Source organism: Equus caballus, chromosome 7 (assembly GCF_041296265.1).
Source record: "Equus caballus isolate H_3958 breed thoroughbred chromosome 7, TB-T2T, whole genome shotgun sequence".
NCBI classification, from domain to species: Eukaryota; Metazoa; Chordata; class Mammalia; order Perissodactyla; family Equidae; genus Equus; species Equus caballus.
The window spans coordinates 52584703-52604306 of record NC_091690.1 but is presented as its reverse complement, the minus strand read 5'-3'; the positions used below and the strand labels follow the sequence as shown (position 1 = coordinate 52604306).

The following is a 19604-nucleotide window of genomic DNA, read 5'->3' as shown; positions in this document are numbered from 1 at the left end:
CAGGTGTAAACAAAAAGATAATCCATTATGTCCAAGTTCAGTTTTCCAGAATTAGAAGGTTCCTATACCATTGGATATCAATTAACTCACCATATTTATGTTTTTGGTCCCTTTTATTTATATTTCTACTCAAGTATTAGGCATCTATCATAGGCTGATACAGTTCTAGAAACTTGAATGAGATCAGCAAATAAATGTGATTATCTCATAGGAATCAAGAGAAAGCATTTAATACATTCAAGGCATTTATGAGAAAGGAGATTCTCAAACTAGGAAAAGTAGGGTGAAGGCTTAACCTTGTAAAATCTACAACAACCAACACCATGAATGGTAAAAGAGAAAGCACAGCCCGTTAGTGTTAGGAAGAAGACAAGGACACTGCTTTTACCAGCTCTAGCCGTGATTGCTTGGGAGGTCTTGTTTGGTCACTAAAGCAAGAAAACCATATAAATGAGTTAAGGATTGAAATGGAAAAATAAAATTACCATTAATTACAGAAGATATGATAGTCTATGCAGAAAATTGAAAAGGATATTTCAAAAATTAATATTTCTAAGAAAGTTTAACAAGGCTGCTACATAAAATTCAGTACAGAAATATCAACTACATTTTATATATCAGCAATCAGAAATTAAATTTAAAAATAAAACATACAGAATTAAGAAAACTTTAAAATGCTAAACAATAATCTAATCAAAATATGCAGAGTCTTTTTTGGAGACAATTGTAAGATGTTGATCTCCCTTGAGGAAAATTAAATAAAGGGGGAGAAACACTTTGTTCTTGGAGTGGAAAGTCCAATACAGAAAACACTCCATTCCCCTTCAAATGATTTATGTAGAGTTTCAGCAAATGTCTAATAAAAAGTAGACCTACTATTTTTGGAGGAACCTCACAAGCTGATACAAAATAGATAGAGATCTCCCCACAACTTACTGATCACTGAAAGAAAAATAGAAACTTCCCAATGCAAACATGGGACATGGGCTCCACTTTACACCAGGTGATGAAAAGTAACATCACCAATGACGGGAAAAATGAAATCACAGGCCTCTCTCTAGTGATAACCTTGAAATATCCATCTCTTTTTTAATATTCAATCCAAAATTGAAAACCTGAATGTAATTGTGACGACACTTCAAAGAGATCTAAGTGACCAATGCTGTCTAAAAGAAATGGCTGTATTTTTTAAATGCCTCATAACATAAAAGACAAAGAAAGGTTAAGGAAATGCCTATAATTGATTAAAGAAACATTACCACTAAAAACATGACACCAAACCCTGGACTAAAGGGGACATTTTGCAATAAAGGACATGGGACAGCTGATAAAATAGGAATATGGACTATACATTAGATAATATTCTTCTTCTTGGGAAACACATACAGAAAATACTAAGGGGCAAAGGGGCATGATGTATGCAACTTACCCTTAAATGATTCAGGAACAAAAATCACAGACACAGAGAGAGAGAGAGAGAGAATGAGAAAGAAAAAGGAGCAAAATGATAAAAATTAGGGAATCTGGGTAGAGCTATACTGGACTCCCTTTTACTAGTCTACCAACTCTTTCTCTATGTCTGGATAAATTTCAAAACTTTAAAAAGAAGCTGAGAACAGTAAAGACACTCCTAAAGAACAGTGGCACAGGAAGTAGCTCTATGAGGCATGAAGACACATGGTAGAGTTAATATAATGAATACAAGTGACATTGGTGCAGAGATTAGACCAACTGACCAAAGGAACAACATCAAGCCCTGAAACACACCCAAATAAATATGGAATTTTTTCAATGGCTGATCCGACACTGGAGATCAGCAGGGAAAGTTGAGCTTCTCAACTACATGATCTTGTGAAAATGCTATGTTCATTGGAGGAAAAATAAAATCAGACGTATATTGATACCACACACAATGAACAATCCTGATGTATTAAGGACATACATTTGTAACAAAAACTATAGAAATGTGGTAAGGCAAGGTAGTAGAGTATATTTATAATGTCAGAGTAAAAAAAAAAATCTAAGACAAGGAAAAGGAAAGGTTGACTAAATCTGGCTATCCTCAAATTAAGAAATCTTTTCCTTAAGAAAACTGAACATATGTTAAGTGGAAACTACTGCATTCATGTAACTCACAAATGGTGAGTTTCACGTTGTCTAACAAAACCCTTCCAAATTCTTTTTTTAAAGGCAAATTATTAGAAAAATCAGCAAAATACATGACCACGTATTTCTCCAAATGGCCAAAGTAATTGTAAACATGTTCATGCCATCAGTAATCACGTAAAGGCAAATTAAAACTACAATGAGACATCATTTCACAACATCTCTGGGAAAACATTGTAATTAAATAATAAGGGTGAACATGTACAAGGGGAATGAATCAAATCAAAAAGGCATAAATCAATAATGACAGCTTTTATGAACAGTTCAAAACTCACAGAAGGTAGCTCATTCCTTGTTATGGGGTATGTCCAGAAGTGCTAAAACCTAGGAAGAAAAACGAAAACATGGTGTGTTTATAAAAGCGACTGAGTGAAGATGTGACTAGATTAATGCCATTAGAAGAAAAGTTTATTACTAACAATCAATCCCAAGAGAAGGGTCATGGGAAGCCATGCAGGGCTCAATGGGGGAGCACAAGAGTCAGTGAGAGGCAGAAATGAGGGGAAAGCAGAGGTCAAAGACTTTATTGGGGTGTCCTCAAGAAAGGCAAGGCAAGGCAGAGTAAACAGTTTAAGACTGGCTAGTTTGAATACTTCTGGCAGTCTTTGACACAAAGGGAGGCCCATGGTGGTCTGGTACCTGGCTCCGGGTTGACTTACAGCAGAGGAAATATTGGCTTGGTGTGTAAGAGTTAGATAAAGGAGGTGGTTGTGTATGCAGCTTTGGTTAGCTGAGTTTACACATGAAAGACAGATGCCGAAGCATATTGTTTACTATCTTTAGGAATTGGCTAGCCCTGGGAGGGGGAGTCTCTCACCAGCCAACCTGACGCCCAAAATGTGAAAGTATCATACTATACAGCAAATTAAAATCATGATTAATCAAACTGGTCCCCTGATCATTTGACATTATACTAAGGAAAGTGTGGGGTGATGAAAGCAGAGATTTTTAGGGGAGGGCATAATTGCCCTAAACACCATATAAAACATTTTATTATGAAAGTAAGGAGAAGGAACCTTTGTAGGAGAATAAGGAGTCATTGTAGGCTAGCCCATGTTCATCTTTTTCATTATGTATGGCATTAATCAAGGAAAAAGACCTAAAAAATTTTTTGAAGGAGATAACGATATCTTGGTGGAGTCATAAAGTGTGTTAAAAGTATGACTCTGACAACGAGCATAGTGGCTGGTCTGGTAGATATCTTGTTGGAGGGTATGAACTAAGTTAATGAAGAGTATGAAAAGATTAGTGGTTTTGTGTGTAACCAAGAGGAAGGAGTATCTGTGGTTGGAGATGCAGGACAGGAGGTCATGGTGGAAAGCCGGAGGGGTGCAGTAGGAGAGGCACTGGGAAGAGAGTCGTCCTCTCCCCAGGAGCTCAAGGGGTTGACTGATACGAGTCAGGGATCTCCTGAGGAAAGCAGTAATTTTCATTAATTGTTAGAATCACACAGACAGGGGGAACCTCTATCAGATTTCCCCACAGGTGTGGCAGGGCAGGGATGTAGGTTCTGGTGGAGAGCAGGGCGCACACCAGGATCACAGGCTAAGCAGCAGGCTCAGAAACATAATAGAATATCTAATATCAGCAGTAAAAGCAATAACGTCATGTGTCAAATGGTGCCTTAATTGAGGGACCAAGAGTGTTGTGAACTGGGTGAAGTCTTCTCCAATGGTAAGGTCTTCGGCTGGGGTAATGTCATCTGAAGCAATATCATTGCCCTCAGTGAGCACCTGGGCCAGGGTGATGTTATCTAGGATGTGGGCCTGGGGCATTATTTCCCAGATGATACTCCACTCAGGTTGCTGTGAGTCTCGTCATTTGCTATGTTTGATCGAAACACTGACATTCTTAGAAGGTTTGGGCCTATGAACTCAATGAGAGCACCCAGACCAGTAGTCATAAGACCAACAGGTAACAAGATGGTGTGAAGCTCTGTTCGATAGTATTTTAGCTTGAGACTTTTGTGGAACTTTAGCCTGAAATGGGTCCCGTATCAGATGAGCATCTGCCTGGCCCGTGGGACAATGTTTGTTAATGGGTCCCTGGAGAGTATGCACCCTCGATCTGACCTCCAGCTCTTATGGGATTGACAATGTATAAAGATAGCTTAAGGCTCAGGGCAAGATAGAGACCTGCTTACAGGCCCATTGGTGGGACTGAAATTTAGAGGACTGTTTGAGGAGATCCCTGTGTCTTCCAGGTAAACTGGCTGTCTGGGATCCATCAGGAATGTGAAAGTTTTATTGAATGCCGTTTCCAAAAGCCTAGTATTGTGTATTCTGAAGAGTGAAATGTGTGTCTTGCTTACTATTGGTAATGCCTATAATTCCAAAGGGAATAAGGAGTGTCCTGACAAGGCTTTGTACTGTGGCCTTAGTATATGTAGAGACGTGTAATTTTGATTTATAATTTGAGTATCTGTGAGACAAGAGATTCCAGAGTTCTTGGCCCTGACTGGACAATTTTTAGGCGATGGCCCAACAATTCATAACAAATGTGAAGATGGGGCCATTATTGGCCAGGGCATCGAGAGCCAAGATGACTGCCTGAAGTTTGGCCAAGTGTATTGTTTTTGGAGTCTTGTTTTGTATTAGGGACGTCCTGGTTGAGAGATGGAAAGCAGTAACTTTCCACTGTGCTCCATCATGTATGACGGTCAGCAGTGCCATCCACATAGTCCACAACTCTCACTGCTGTTTATTCAGTTCATCCCAAGGGCTCCTCAGGCAGCCAAGAGATGGATTATTTATTTACTTATTGCTTAGTTCAGTTAAAGAACATGTAATGTTGGGTTATTCAAGGGAAGAGTGGAGATAATCACCTCTTTATTAATTAGGTTTGTATGATAAGTTTTAAACCTTGAAGACCCTGTTTCAAGTCACATTGAGACACAGCAACTACTTTAGTGAGGGGTCCCTGGGGGTCCTGTCTTTGAGGACAATTAGTGTCAAAGACTTAACTTAAATTTATTATTGTATCAGTGCATCAATGTCCACAATGGCATAATTTAAGGAAATGGGAACTATGACTATGGGAAATTTAAGCACAGCTGCAATTAAAGTGAAGCACACCTTTTTCCTCTATTTTTAGTCACTTTTAAAAATTATAGGGGAGTATAGTGTTTGAATGTAGTGGAATCCCAAGGTATAAGTGTAATTTTAGGGGCAATATTGATTGAGTCTATGAAGGTTTTCAAATAGTGTGTTTTAGCAAATGTTAAGTTAATTTAGAAGTCATATAGAGGCACAAGAGCCAATCAGTGCACTTTTTGTCTGTTGTATGTATTATTTACTATATAAATTTAGTCACATATTTCTTACACATACCAGAATTGTATAGAACTTATCATATAAGTTATTAGAATATGCATTTTATATATTTTAAAATAAAGTGCATATTTAATATATAAAGTTTGGATTTAAAGTTTGTCAAACCCTGGATCCCTTAATATATGATTTGTATGCAATTTAATCATTTATTTATTATGCACCTATGTTAAAATATTATACATATGCTTACATGAATTATATAAACACACACGTGCACACACACACACACATATATAATTTATGTAGTTAACCTTTTTTTTTTTGGAGGAAGATTAGCCCTGAGCTAATATCTGCCTCCAATCTTCCTCTTTTTCCTGAGGAAGATTGGCCCTGAGCTAACACCTGTGCCCATCTTCCTCTACTTTATATGTGACACCTACCACAGCATGGCGTGCCAAGCGGTGCCATGTCCACACCTGGGATCCAAACTGGTGAGCCCCGGGCCACCGAAGCAGAATGTGCGAACCTAACCACTATGGCACTGGGCCGGCCCCTGTAGTTAACTTCTATTTTACTCCCCAGTATCTAGGGGTTTATTTGTCATTGTTGTTTTTAAATCAGTAAGTAATGTAAGTCCAGCGTTATGTTTGCTATTCCTGGCATTTTTTCCACACATAAAATTTCAAGTTTCCTTTTGGGGAAGGAGGGGTGCTTGTAGTCACCCAAATACAGAGCTTTCTTTGCTGGTTTCTTTCCTTTGGTCTCCTGTCTGATCCTGAGATGACCAGTTTTTTCCCCTTTTTTGGTGTTAAGCTGATAAGCTCCTGGTGGCCCTGAGTGCCCCTACTATGAGCAGTGGCCTCCCTTTCTAGGGTGTCCCTGTCAACAATGGAGTAGCAAGGGGTTACATCAAAGAGAACAGTAGTAATGGAATCCTGAATCTATGAAGATTTGGTTTTCAGGAGGATGGTTTTAGCGTGTTGATAGACAGCAGCACTCAAGAGTGCCCGAGAGCGCTGACCACGAGATCTACAACCTCACGTGAGCTGAGAACCTCCTCATGTGTCTTAAGGGAAGAAAGAACAAAATGTTCCTTCTCTTTTTCATTTTTCATTAAACATTGAGCCATGCACACCATGGATGGGATCCGCTATCTCCTACTATGTCTGGGAGTGAATTGTGACACTAAAAGTGACAGAGAGATGTGCCTTTAAAACAGCATTTAAAGTTTTTGGAACCCATTGTTTTCTGGAGTGATCTACACCTAGCTACTGACCAGTGAGAAGAGCCTATACAAACTTGGAATTAAATGGGTATCTCCCGAGGGTTGCAATGCTCAGGGGACAGAGAGTCAATGACATTTGTGATGGCCTATCAATGTGGCACCTTATTTACCTCAGACTTGTTTGTCCACCAGAGTAAAAGAAGTATTGTCCCTTTAAGGAGCACTGCCTGGGGCTCTCTGCCAAGCTCCTCAGCCCTCCATGATGGCTCCTGGTGGGGGGTCTTTCCGGGTTCCCAGGCCAGTGGATCAGTCTCAGTGCCCTCAATGCACTCTGAGGGAACACTCCTTGCTTCCCTTTCCAAGAAGCCTTCACTGTGCCTCTTTCAGCCTATGCCGATTAGCCCTAGATGCCCCATGATTTCTCACCTGGTAGGACACACTGTCACCAATAAGGTGTCATTGGGGACTGCTCATACCCTAGTCTTACTACCATTACTAATCAAGAATCTGGGGCCAGCCCCGTGGCCGAGTGGTTAAGTTCCAACGCTCTGCTTCAGAGGCCCAGGGTTTCACTGGTTCGGATCCTGGGCGGGGACATGGCACTGCTCATCAGGCCATGTTGAGACAGCGTCCCAAGTGCCCAACTAGAAGGACGCACAACTAAAAGTATACAACTATCTACTGGGGGGATTTTGGGAGAAAAAGCAAAAAAAAAAAAAGAGAGAGAGATTGGCAAGTTGTTAGCTCAGGTGCCAATCTTTAAAAAAAAAAAAAAAGAATCTGGGTCACTCTCATCACAGTTTAGTTTGGAAAACCTCCCAGGACAAGGCTGACACAGCAGCAAGCAGCGAGGGCCAAAGCACAAGGGCTCCCACAGCCACAGCCAGCAGTTCCCTCCCAGGCAGAGCTCGCTGTTCAGTAGAGGCAGTTCGTGAGCCAAGAGAAGTTGAGACGCAGGGCCCTCTGTTGATTAATGTGTCACTCTACTTGTTTGCATCAAATGATTAGTGCCTGAGTCTTAATTTATAATGGTGACACAGACAGGTCAATGCCTTGGAAAGTTTATTAGTTACACAATCCTAAGAAAATGGGAGACCATGAAACACAGGGCTACATGGGGAAGCAGCAGGTCATTAGGAGGGAAAAGTAGGAATGAAGGGGGAGCTTTATTGGGGTTTCTGCTAGGGAAAGCAAGCCAGAGGAGGGTACAGCTTCGTATTGGCCTGTTTGAAGAATTCCAGCGGGCTCTGGGGCATAATGGCCCTCCCCAGTCATCTGCTACCTGGCTCCGAGTTGATTTAGCCCAGGGGAAATATTGGTGTGTGAGAGTTAGATGAATGAGGCTGATGGAGCATGGGCTCTGGATTGGTTGGTTTGTGCCAGAAAGGTGAACTATCAAGTGAATGGTTCTCTCTCGGTAGGAGGCAGCCAGCCCTGGAGGGGCAGTCTCTCTCCAGCCACAAAGACTCTAAAATGCCTAAAAATCATAATATACAGAGAATTTAAAGCATGATCAATACAATGGTGAACACAAAATTCAGACACCAAGGTTTCCTCTTGGATGGAAGATTGTGATGCAATATGAAGGACACACTCGTGGGTAAGGTAATCTTCCATTTCTTGGTCTGGAAAGTGTGTACCTGGATCTCAGCATTCTGTTGTTTATTATCAGTATATATACACTCTCACACAGTTTTCTTTTTTTTTTTTTTTAAAGATTGGCACCTGAGCTAACAATTGTTGCCAATCTTGTTTTTTTTTTTTTTCTGCTTTATCTCCCCAAACCCCCCTGTACATAGTTGTATATCTTAGTTGCAGGTCCTTCTAGTTGTGGGATGTGGGACGCCGCCTCAACGTGGCCTAATGAGTGGTGCCATGTCCGCACCCAGGATCCGAACCCTGGGCTGCCGCAGCGGAACGTGCAAACTTAACCACTCGGCCACGGAGCCGGCCCCTCACACAGTTTTCTGTACGTATGCTATAATTATAAAATATTAGAATAGGAAAAATCACACAGCAGCAGCATAAAAATAAGGCCAGAGAAATAAAAACACTGCATTAGTAATCAGAATATAAAATAATTTATCTTGTAGCTGACATTTCAGATTGGACTTTAAAATCGTGTTAAAATGTTGTTCAGAATCACAGAATAACTAAAACCAGAAAGGTAGAAAATAAAATATTTATAAATAACATAACAAACACGAATGATGTGTTGTAGGTAGAATAATGGTCTCCAAGAGATATCCGTGTTCTTATTCCTGGAACATGTGAATGTGTGTATTAACCACGTCTTTAATTTTCTGTATTCTTATGGTTTGACTTCTAGAAGGCCTTCCTGACCCTGGAGGGACTGCCCCTCCCAGGGTTAACCAACTCCTAGAGATAAAGAAAACTCATCCAAGAACAACTTTCACATGTAAACCAACTAGTTCTGGGGCCTCCATCCCCAACCGCCTCCCTTATTAGACTCTCAAACTCTGGGCAACTATCAACCTGCATTAATCACCCAGGGCCAGGTACAATCCTGGGAGATCCCCTGTGCCCAAGAGCCTGCTGATATTATTCGAACTAGCAAATCCTAAACCTGCTGACTCTCCCTCACATATTTCTTCCCCATGGAAACCACAATTAAGGCTCATTGCCTCATTCCCCCTTGTTCAAACAGTATCCTAACGAGCCCCAGTTCTTCCCTGGTTAGAACCCACACATGGCCTGCTGAGCTTCCTGTTTCTAGAGGACAGTTCAGGAAGGATGAGCTTCTTCCTTCAGGACATTCATTTCCATGTCTGTGTGTCTTACTATATCAGATTAGGACAAATCCCAGAGACCCTTTAAACAATATGTGAGGTCACATGGCAAAGGGAAATCAAGGTTATACAATAGCTGACCTTAAAATAGGGAGATTATTCTAGAGTCTGCACCTGGCCTAATGGAATCTCAAGTGCCCTTCAAAGTAGAAGAGGAAAGCAGACTAGGAGAACCAAAGATATGGTATCACGAGAAAGAGGTCAACTGATGTTTCCTGCTTTGAAGATGGAAGAAAAATGAGACAAAAGGCATCTAGAAGCTGGAAAAAGCAAGTAAACAGAGTCACCCCTGCCCAAACACAGTGTTACTGATATTTTGATTTTAGCTCAGTGATATCCTCTTAGGAGTTCTGATTGCTAAAACCATTTGATAGCAAATTTTTTATTTATGGCACTAACTCTGTGGCAATTTGTTACATCAGCAATAGAAAACTAATGCAAAATGGAAATCTGAAACATTACGGTATAGACTGTAAGGTCAGAAAGGAGCAGCTGTCTTTATTGTCTGCAATGCCAATCCATCCTCTCTTCTCAGGAATCTCTTGCAAGGAGACCTTGGCACACCCTGCTTCGCAAAGCCAGCTTTTGAAAAGGTCCCTGATGACTGTCATGCTCAAGTCCCATCCACATTTCCCTCACCCAATCAGCATTTGGTACAGTCAGTCAGGCACTGCTCCTTGCCTTGGATTCACAGACACCAATCTTAATTGTATTCCTATTTCATGGACCTCTACTTCCTGATACATTTTATACCTTCTCTCATGACCCTAACTGCTGAATACAGACGTGTCTAGGGCTTGTCAATCCTTGGTGACATCATCTGACCTAATGGCATTAAGTGCCATTTCTACACTGATGACACCTAATGTAAGCACTCAGCCTGATAAGGAAGTGAATTTCTCCTGTACCAAGAATTCTTCAGACAAGCAGTCCAATGGCAAGTACAATGATATCATGGGAGGAAGATGTTCCTGTGTTTTTTAGCCAAACCATATTTTTCTGTGGCTTTTGTCTTCATAGTACAAAAGTTAGCATCCACATTCCAGGAGAGGTTTCTAATTTATATGAAAAAAAGGGAGAAGGATGAAGGGCAATAATTAAAGAGAAATAGACAGATGACACTGTCTCTATTTTTTTCAGATTTATATTTTTATTGACATATAATTGACATAATACTATACTAGTTTCAGGTGCACAATGTAATGAGTCAATATTTGAATATATTGCAAAATGGTCACTACAAGAGGTCTAGTTAACACCCATAGACAGTTCCCTTTTAAATGGCTGTCTCTCCTGTCTCAGGCCTTGATCCTGAAAATTCTATACTGAAGGGGTTTTAAAAGACCCCATATCAATTTTCACAAGCTGCCATGTCTCCCATTATTGTTAAGGGAGACTTAAAATGAATCCATGTTCACGGAAACTATTTCCATATTTACCTGTACTCACCTAGGTCCCCCTTCCATTTACATTTTTCAAACATTCTGCTTTCCCACAATGGTCAGAACCTGATAAGGGGAAGATGATATCCTAGGATCCAGCAACAATAGGATGCCCTGAGGGACCCCTGAAAGTCCTGTTTTGGGACCATCGGGCAGAGCGTACATCTGACTTCCCTGCTCCAAAAGCTTTGCCAGACTTCTCAGGATATAAAGGCTGCTTAATACATCCTAATGCCCCCTATGATCCCTTGCAGGAAATAGAAATAATAGCTCAGGAACAACACCAGGAATGGTGTGGACCACTACAAGAGGAGACAACACACTCCACTTGGTGATTGCCAGCTACATCCGAAAATGACCAGAGAAGAAATTCTTTTCCATTCTGCAGAGCCCCCAAACTACACACATGAGCCTGGCCACACTCCTCTGGATATAGAGATAAAAGTCATCTATAGTCACCATCACCCCACGTTCCCTGGTAATGCAACAGTTCTCTGGGAGAGAGGCTATAAAAATGAAAAGAAGGATGTCAGGATCATAGCAGAGTGAGTTCTCCTGGTAGTCTCTCCCCTCCAACATACAACAAAAAATACCTTCATACTCCAAGAGAGAACATCCAAACACAACAAAAAAAACGTCTGAGAGAACCACGCAGCCATACGACCAAGGGCAGAGAGGCTGGAGCACCCCTCGGAGGAGGCAGAATGGGGTAAGAGAAAACATTTCTCCCTCCCCTGAAGACTTCAATCCGGGACCATGGGCTGCCTCCAAGATGGAAGGACTATGGGAGGGGACATTCGTTCACAGGAATGTCAAAGATCCCCAAGAGCCCTGGTAGCCTAGAGGGAAGCCTTCTACTGGGGCAAAAGCTTTCCCAGGGGGTGACCTTATCAAGCCAACACCCCAGGACAACACATAGTGACAGCAAAGGGAGAAAACCCCAAGAGCAGGCAGGAGCAAGTGCCCCCTCCCCCCACCCACCCACGGCCTGCTCCAGCGCCTGAGATCTCAGGTGAAGGCGGAGGGCTCAGAGTATGTGGCTCTTGACCCCCACCCAGTGGCGATAGGCAGTAACTGCAACCAAATAACAACAAGATGACAAAACAGACCAAACCCTCTATCAATATGAAAGATTATATTAGATCTCCAGAACAGAGAGAAAATGATAAGTACCCAGAAATCAGTCCCCAGGACACAGGAATATGTCATCTAAATGACAAAGAATTCAAAACAGCTGTCATAAAAAAACTCAACAAGTTAAAAGAGAATGTATAGAAACAATTCAGCTAGTTCAGGAGTTACTCCACAAAAGAGATTGAAATTATAGAGAAGAATCAAACAGAAATATTAGAGATGAAAGACACAATGGAAGAAATAAAACAAAATACGGATTCCCTCAATGCAATGCTCAAGTGGAAATCATAGAGGAGTGTATCAGCATAATCGAAGATAGACATGTGGAAATGATCCAGATAGATGAGGAGAGAGAACTAAGACTAAAAAGAAATGAAGAAAAGTCTCTGATAAGTATCCGGCTCAATTAGGAAATGCAACATAAGAATTATAGGTATTCAAGAAGGAGAAGAGGAGAATGGAGCAGAAAGCTTGTTCAAAGAAATAATAGCAGAGAACTTCCCAAACCTAGGGAAGGAGATGGAAATCCATGTGGAAGAGGCTACCAGATCTTCTAAATATGTCAACATAAAAAGACCTACTGCAAGGCATACAGTAGTGAAACTGGCAAAAGTGAATGACAAAGAAAGAATACAAAGGCACCATGGTGGAAGAAAATAACCTACAAAGGAACCCCCATCAGGCTTTCAGTGGATTTCTCTGCAGAAATCTTACAGGCTAGGAGAGACTGGAATGACGTATTCAAATCTTTGAAGGAGAAAATATTTCAGTGAAGAATACTCTATCCAATGAAAATATCCTTCAGATATGATGGAGAAATAGAAACTTTCCCAGACAAACATAAGCTGATGGAGTTCATAGCCATGAGACACCCCCCCCCCCCCCACACACACACACAAGAAGTCCTGAAGAAGGCCTCACACCTGAAAAAAAAAAAAGGGGGAGGGAGAAAGGGGTTACAAGGCACGGAGTAAGAGATAAATAGGTAGATAGAATCAGAGCAGGATAGCAAATACTCAAGTATAGCATTAAGGACAAAGGGAATGAAAACACAAAAACAAAGATAATCTTGTCATTTTAACCACAAACTCATAACACAAGATGGAGCAAGGTGTGAGAAAAAGAACTTAGGAGGGGAAGAGGAAAGGGACTGAATTGGTTTAGTCTAAGGAAATAAGAGGCCATCAGAAAATGGACTATCTTTTCCATGAGATTTTGAATACAAACCTTGTGATAACCACTACACAAAAAAGCAGAACAAAGACACAAAGAATAAATAAGGAGAAAACAAAGAAACACAACATAAAAAACTACATAACACGATTGGTAGACCAAAATACATAGAACAAGAAAGCAAGGAAATGCAGGAGAATGAGAAAATGAGTGATAAAATGGCAGCATTAAGCCATCATATATCAATAATCAGCCTAAACATAAATAGATTGAATTCTGCAATGAAGAGACACAGAGCAGTGAGATGGATTAAAGAACAAGACCCAACAAGATGCTGCCTCCAGGAAACACATCTCAGCTCCAATGACAAACACAGACTCAGAGTGAAGGGATGGAAGACGTTATTCCAAGCAAATTGCCAACAAAAGAAAGCAGGTGTTGCAATACTTAGACAAAGTAGACTTCAAGATAAGATAAGTAAAGAGAGACAAAGAGGGGCAGTATATAATGATCAAAGGGACATTCCATCAAGAAGAAATAACACATAAATATTTATGCACCCAACACAGGAGCACCGAAGTACATAAAGCAACTATTAACAATCCTAAAAGAAGATATTAATAATAACACAATAATAATAGGGGACCTCAACTCTCCAGTCACATCAATGGATAGATCATCCAGACAGAAAATCAACAAGGAAACAGTGGAATTAAATCAAAAGCTAGACCAGTTGGACTTAACAGACATATATAGAAGACTGCATCCAAAAACAGCAGAATATACATTCTTCTCAAGTGTGCATACATTCTCAAGGATAGACCATATGCTGGGAAACAAGGCAAGCCTCAATAAATTCAAGAAGATTGAAATAATAGCAAGCATCTTTTCCAATCACAATGCTATAAAGCTAGAAATTAACTACAAGGAAAAAACTGAGAAAGGGACAAAGATTTGGAGACTAAACAACATGCTGTTGAACAAGCAATGGATCATTGAAGAAATTAAAGGAGAAATCAAAAAATATCTGGGGATAAATGAAAATGAAAACATACCACACCAACTAATATGGGATTCAGCAAAAGCCATATTAAGATGGAAATTCATTGCAATACAGGCACACCTTAACAAACAAGAAAAATCCTAAATAAGTAATTTCAAATTACACCTAACTGAATTAGAAAAAGAAGAAGAAACAAAGCACAAAGTCAGCAGAAGGAGAGAAATATTGAAAATCAGAGCAGAAATAAATGCTATTGAAACAAAAAAGGGAGTAGAAAAGATGAATGAAACAAAGAGCTGGTGGTTTGAGAAGATAAACAAAATTGACAAATCCTAGCCAGACTTACAAAGAAAAAAGAGAGAACGCTCAGATAAATAAAATTAGAAATGAAAGAGGAAAAATAACAACAGATACCATAGAAATATAGCAGATTATTAGAGAATACTACGAAAAACTATATGCCAACAAAATGGACAGTCTACGGGAAATGGGTAAACTCTCAGACTTTTACAACCTCCCAAAGCTGAATCAAGAAGAAATAGAGAATCTGAATAGACCAATCACAAGGGAAGAGATTGAAACAGCAATCAAAAGCATCCCAACGAATAAAAGCCCAGGACCAGACGGCTTTCCTGGGGAATTCTACCAAACTTTCAGAGAGGATTTAATACCTATCCTTTTCAAGCTATTCCAAAAAATTAGGAAAGATGGGACACTTCCTAACACATTCTACAAGGCCAACATCACTCTGATACCAAAGCCTGACAAGGACAGCACAAAAAAGGAGAACTACAGGCCATTATCGCTGATGAATATAAATGCAAAAATACTCAATGAAATATTGGCAACCCGAACACAGCAAGACATCAAAAAGATCATACAACATGATCAAGTGGGATTTATACCAGGGACACAGGGATGGTTCAACATCTGCAAATCAATCAATGTGATACACACATTAACAAAATGAGGAATAAACCACGTGATCATCTCAATAGATGTAGAGAAAGCATTTGACAAGATCCAACAGCCATTTATGATAAAAACTCTTAACAAAATGGGGATAGAATGAAATTACCTCAACATAATAAAGGTCGTATATGACAAACACACAGCCAGCATCATACTCCTTAGGGAAAAACTGAAAGCCATCCCTCTGAGAACAGGAGCAAGACAAGGATGCTCTCTATCACCACTCTTATTCAACATAGTCCTGGAGGTTTTGGCCAGAGCAATTAGGCAAGAGAAAGGAATAAAAGGAATCCAGATAGGGAGTGAAGAAGTGAAACTCTCGCTGTCCACAGACGACATGAACTTATATATAGAAAACCCTGAGGAATCCATCAGAAAACTATTAGAAATAATTAACAACTACAGTAAAGTCGTGGGGTACAAAATCAACTTATAAAACTTCGTTGCATTTCTATACTCTATCTATTTTGTAATCTCTTTTCCCACAGGCCAGTTCTTAATCAACTGCTTCAGCATTACTGTCGATTGTCCATTCTCATTGAAGAGACCCATGGGATGAATAGGCCATCTATACCTAAAAACCAGCAAGACCTATTCATCACATTTAAGGTATAATCCTTCACATGTAAGGCAGTGCCCATTCCAAGGTGGGACTGGCACAGCAGTACGAACATAGAGAGGCCAACAAGCAATGCTACAAGCTTTTATCTCTCAAATGACACAAATACAATCAGCCCTTGGTCTCATAAATTAAGGTCAAAGCGCACTAGCTACAACGATTCTTAGCTGTTTAGTCCTTGATTTACTGCTGGCTGACCATAGACGTGTTTGCAAAATTGTGCTAACTTCCTGGTGTATGGCCATTAATAACATGAGCCAAGTGGTCCAGCTTATCAAAGATATGAACAATTCTATGACAATTATCAAAGAAGTTTCACATAATTACACTTTACAGTTGTACTATCACATGACTCCATGACCCGGACATCTCTCAATTTATCATGGACATATTTTCATGGTTCCTAACCATTGAATGTGGAGTTTGGCTATGTGCTTTGTGTCACGGGGTCATAATACTCTTCTAGAAATAGCCTATGCTCTGCTTTACTTAAATGTTGTGGATTTATGCCTAGCTTGATCTCACCTTATACAAGCGTCTTCCAAGATACAGGTCTCAACTACCTAAGACTATGGGATCTCGGCCAGTACCCCAAATACACATAACGCAAATAGTGATGATAAAACATCACAGTCTAGTTGTCTTGAGCATACTTTTAATTTCTGTATATTGATGCTTTAACGTCTACAGACTTTAGATCACCCCAAAACAAATGCTCTAAAAGTCAAAGTGAACATGAATTTCTCAGGGGCAACACTTTCAAACGTAGTTAGCCCATCCCAAGCCTGCTTACCCTGCCTTGCCCATTTCTTCCTGTGGAAACCACAATAAAAGTGCATGTCCACAGTTCTGCTCCCTCTCCCTGCCTCATGGGCACCCTGGTGCTTCCCTGAGTGGCTTGGGTAACATGTGCTGTGTTCTCTCCAGGGAACTGTGAGTATAACAAAACCATAAAACTCTTTTTAATCTCTTTCTCTTCATCTACAACAGATCTAACCATACATTACCCAAGGTAACATGATTGAAAGAGAGTACCACACCATTTCAATTACCATGGTATTTTTTTCTTTGAGGAAGAGTTGCCATGAGGTAACATCCCTTTCCAATCATTCTATCTTTTTGCTTGAGGAAGGCTAGCCCTGAGCTAACAGCTGTGTGACTCTCCCTCTACTTTGTGTGTGGGATGCCTCCATAGCATGGCTGATGAGTCAAATAGGTCCATGCCCAGGATCCGAACCCATGAACGCCAGGTTGCCGAAGAGGATCATGCTGAACTTGAACCGCTTGGCCACAGGCCTGGCCCCTAGATTACCATAGTTTGAAATTGGGAATTGGAGAAAGTTGGATTTTCTGTTTCTACAAAAACAGCTGTGGGAATTTTGATTGGGTTGAATCTGCAGACTGCTTTGGGTAGTACTGACACGATCATATTATCTTACTATCCATGAGCACAGGATATCGTTTCCATTGTTTAGACCTTCTTTACATCCCTCCAGCTACATTCTGTAATTTTCAGTCCCCAAAGCTTTCACCTCTTTGGCTAAATTTATAACATGGTAGTTTATTTTTTTAGATGCTATTGTAAATGGAATGGCCATCTTAATATTCTTTTCTGGTTCTTCATTGCTGCTGTCCAGAAACACAATTGATTTAGGGGTGTTGATCTTGTATCCTGCAACATCGCTCAATTCATTATAAGCAGTAGTAACTATTTTTTGTGAGGAAGATTGGCCCTGAGCTAACATCTGTGCCAATCTTCCTCTATTTTATGTGGTATGCCACCACAGCATGGCTTGCTGGGTGGCACTAGGTCCGTGCCCAGGATCTGAACCTGCAAAACTCAGGCTGCTGCAGCAGAGCACGTGAACGTAACCACCACACCACCAGACTGGCCCCAATATAAGCTGTAATAACTTTTGTAGATTCTTTTGGATTTCCTGTATATAGGATCATGTCATCTCCAAATAAAAATAGTTTTTTCTTTCCTTCCAACTTGGAAGACTTTCATTTCTTTTTCTTGCCTGATTGCTCCAGTTACAATTTCCAGTACAGTGTAGAATAGCAGTACTGAAACTGGGCATCTTGATCTCAGGGGGGAAAACCTTTCCATCTTTCACCATTGATTTTGATGTTAGCTGTGGATTTTTCACAAATGCCCATTATCATATTGAATAACATCCCTTCTGTTCCTAGTTTTCTGAGTTTCTATACAGAAAAGATGACAGATTTTGACAATTACCTTTAGTGCATCAGAATGCTATAGTGTTTTTTTCCCATTTGTTCTATTAACATGATGTATCACACTTTTTTACTCACTTTTGTTGAAACCCCGCCCACCCCCCCGTGTACTCGGAGGATAAATCTCACTTGGGTCATGATGCTTAATCCTTTTAATGTGCTGTTGGTTTTGGTTTGTAAGTATTTTGTTAAGAATGTTTGTATCTATATTCGTGAAATACATGAGTCTGTAATATTCTTTTCTTGTGATGGTTTTATCTTGATTTGGTGTCACTGTAATGCTGATCACACAGAATAAATTAGGAAGTGTTCTCTTTTGTATTCTATTTTTGCAAGAGTTTGAGAAAGATTGCTGTTGATTCTTCTGTAAATGTTTGGTACAATTCATCACAGAGGCCATCTGGTCCTCCATCTTTCTTCCTTGGGAGAAGCTGAATTACTGATTCACTCCCTTTAATTGTCATAAGTCTGTTGAGATTTTTCATTTCTTCCTGATGCGGTTTAGTTAATATATGTTACCAGGAGTTTGTGTATTTCATCTAGGTTATCTAATTTGTTGGTGTACAATTGTTCATAGTATTCTATTACAGTCCTTTTCATTTCTGAGTGGTCAGTAGTAATGATTTTACTTACTTTCATCTCCACTTTTCTTTGTCACACTAGCTAAAGGTTGTCAATTTTGTTGAACTTTTTAAAGAAACATTTGGTTTCATTGCTCTTGCTATTGTTTCTCTGTTGGCTATTTTATATATTTCCCTTCCAATTTTTAGTATTTCTGTCCTTCTTTTAGATGTGTTTACAGTGTTCTTCTTTTCTACTTCCTCAAAGTACAGAGTTAAGTTGTTGATTTGAGATCTTTCTTTTCTTTTTTTTTCTTTTGAGGAAGATTAGCCCTGAGCTAACTACTGCCAGTCCTCCTCTTTTTGCTGAGGAAGCCTAGCCCTGAGCTAACATTGTGCCCATCTTCCTCTACTTTATATGTGGGACGCCTACCACAGCATGGCGTGCCAAGTGGTGCCATGTCCACACCCAGGATCCGAACCGGTGAACCCCAGGCCACCAAAGCAGAACACGTGCACTTAACCGCTGCACCACCGGGCCGACCCCTGAGATCTTCCTTTTATAGTGAAGGTATTCACACTCACCTACAGGAAACCATCAGCTCTCAGCTTAGCCCCACCATCAGTGAACCTAACCCAGGCAGTGGCTTCCCTTCAGGTGGTGGAATGGAGAATGAAGTTTCTACAAAGTCGGTAGCTGCCTAAAGGTAAAATCAAAATGCTTGTGGTCAGGCTGCCGTATTCTACAAGATACCATTTCCATTTGACTAGCAGAACCTGTTTGAATTTTCCCTTATTGATCACTCAATTCTATGGGGCTTCCAGGCCAGAGTCACAGGGCTCCATGAGTCAAGCATTCAGTTTCAGCCAGAAAGTAGTACCATGTTCACAGCTGTCTTTTTTAAAAAGGAGTGTGCTTGGTGACCACATCAGCCACATGCTGCTGATATATGGGGAAACGGCCTCTCTGCATATTCTAAAACAATGCTT

The 19604-nt window shown here is 40.3% G+C and overlaps 1 protein-coding gene across 3 annotated transcripts in view; it reads right to left on the bottom strand.

Annotated features, from left to right (window-relative positions):
• Positions 1 to 94: 94 nt before the first annotated feature.
• The window catches only part of LOC100059134 (zinc finger protein 426), a 57159-nt gene continuing 37649 nt past the window's right edge, over positions 95 to 19604 (bottom strand). For 2 of the 3 annotated variants that reach the window (XR_011440627.1, XR_011440630.1), the window contains exon 9: positions 2329 to 2490. The gene's annotated coding sequence lies outside the window, so the exon portion shown is untranslated. Of the gene's footprint in view, positions 429 to 2328; positions 2491 to 19604 lie in introns of those variants that run through there. The other variant, XR_011440631.1, reaches the window with a different exon arrangement.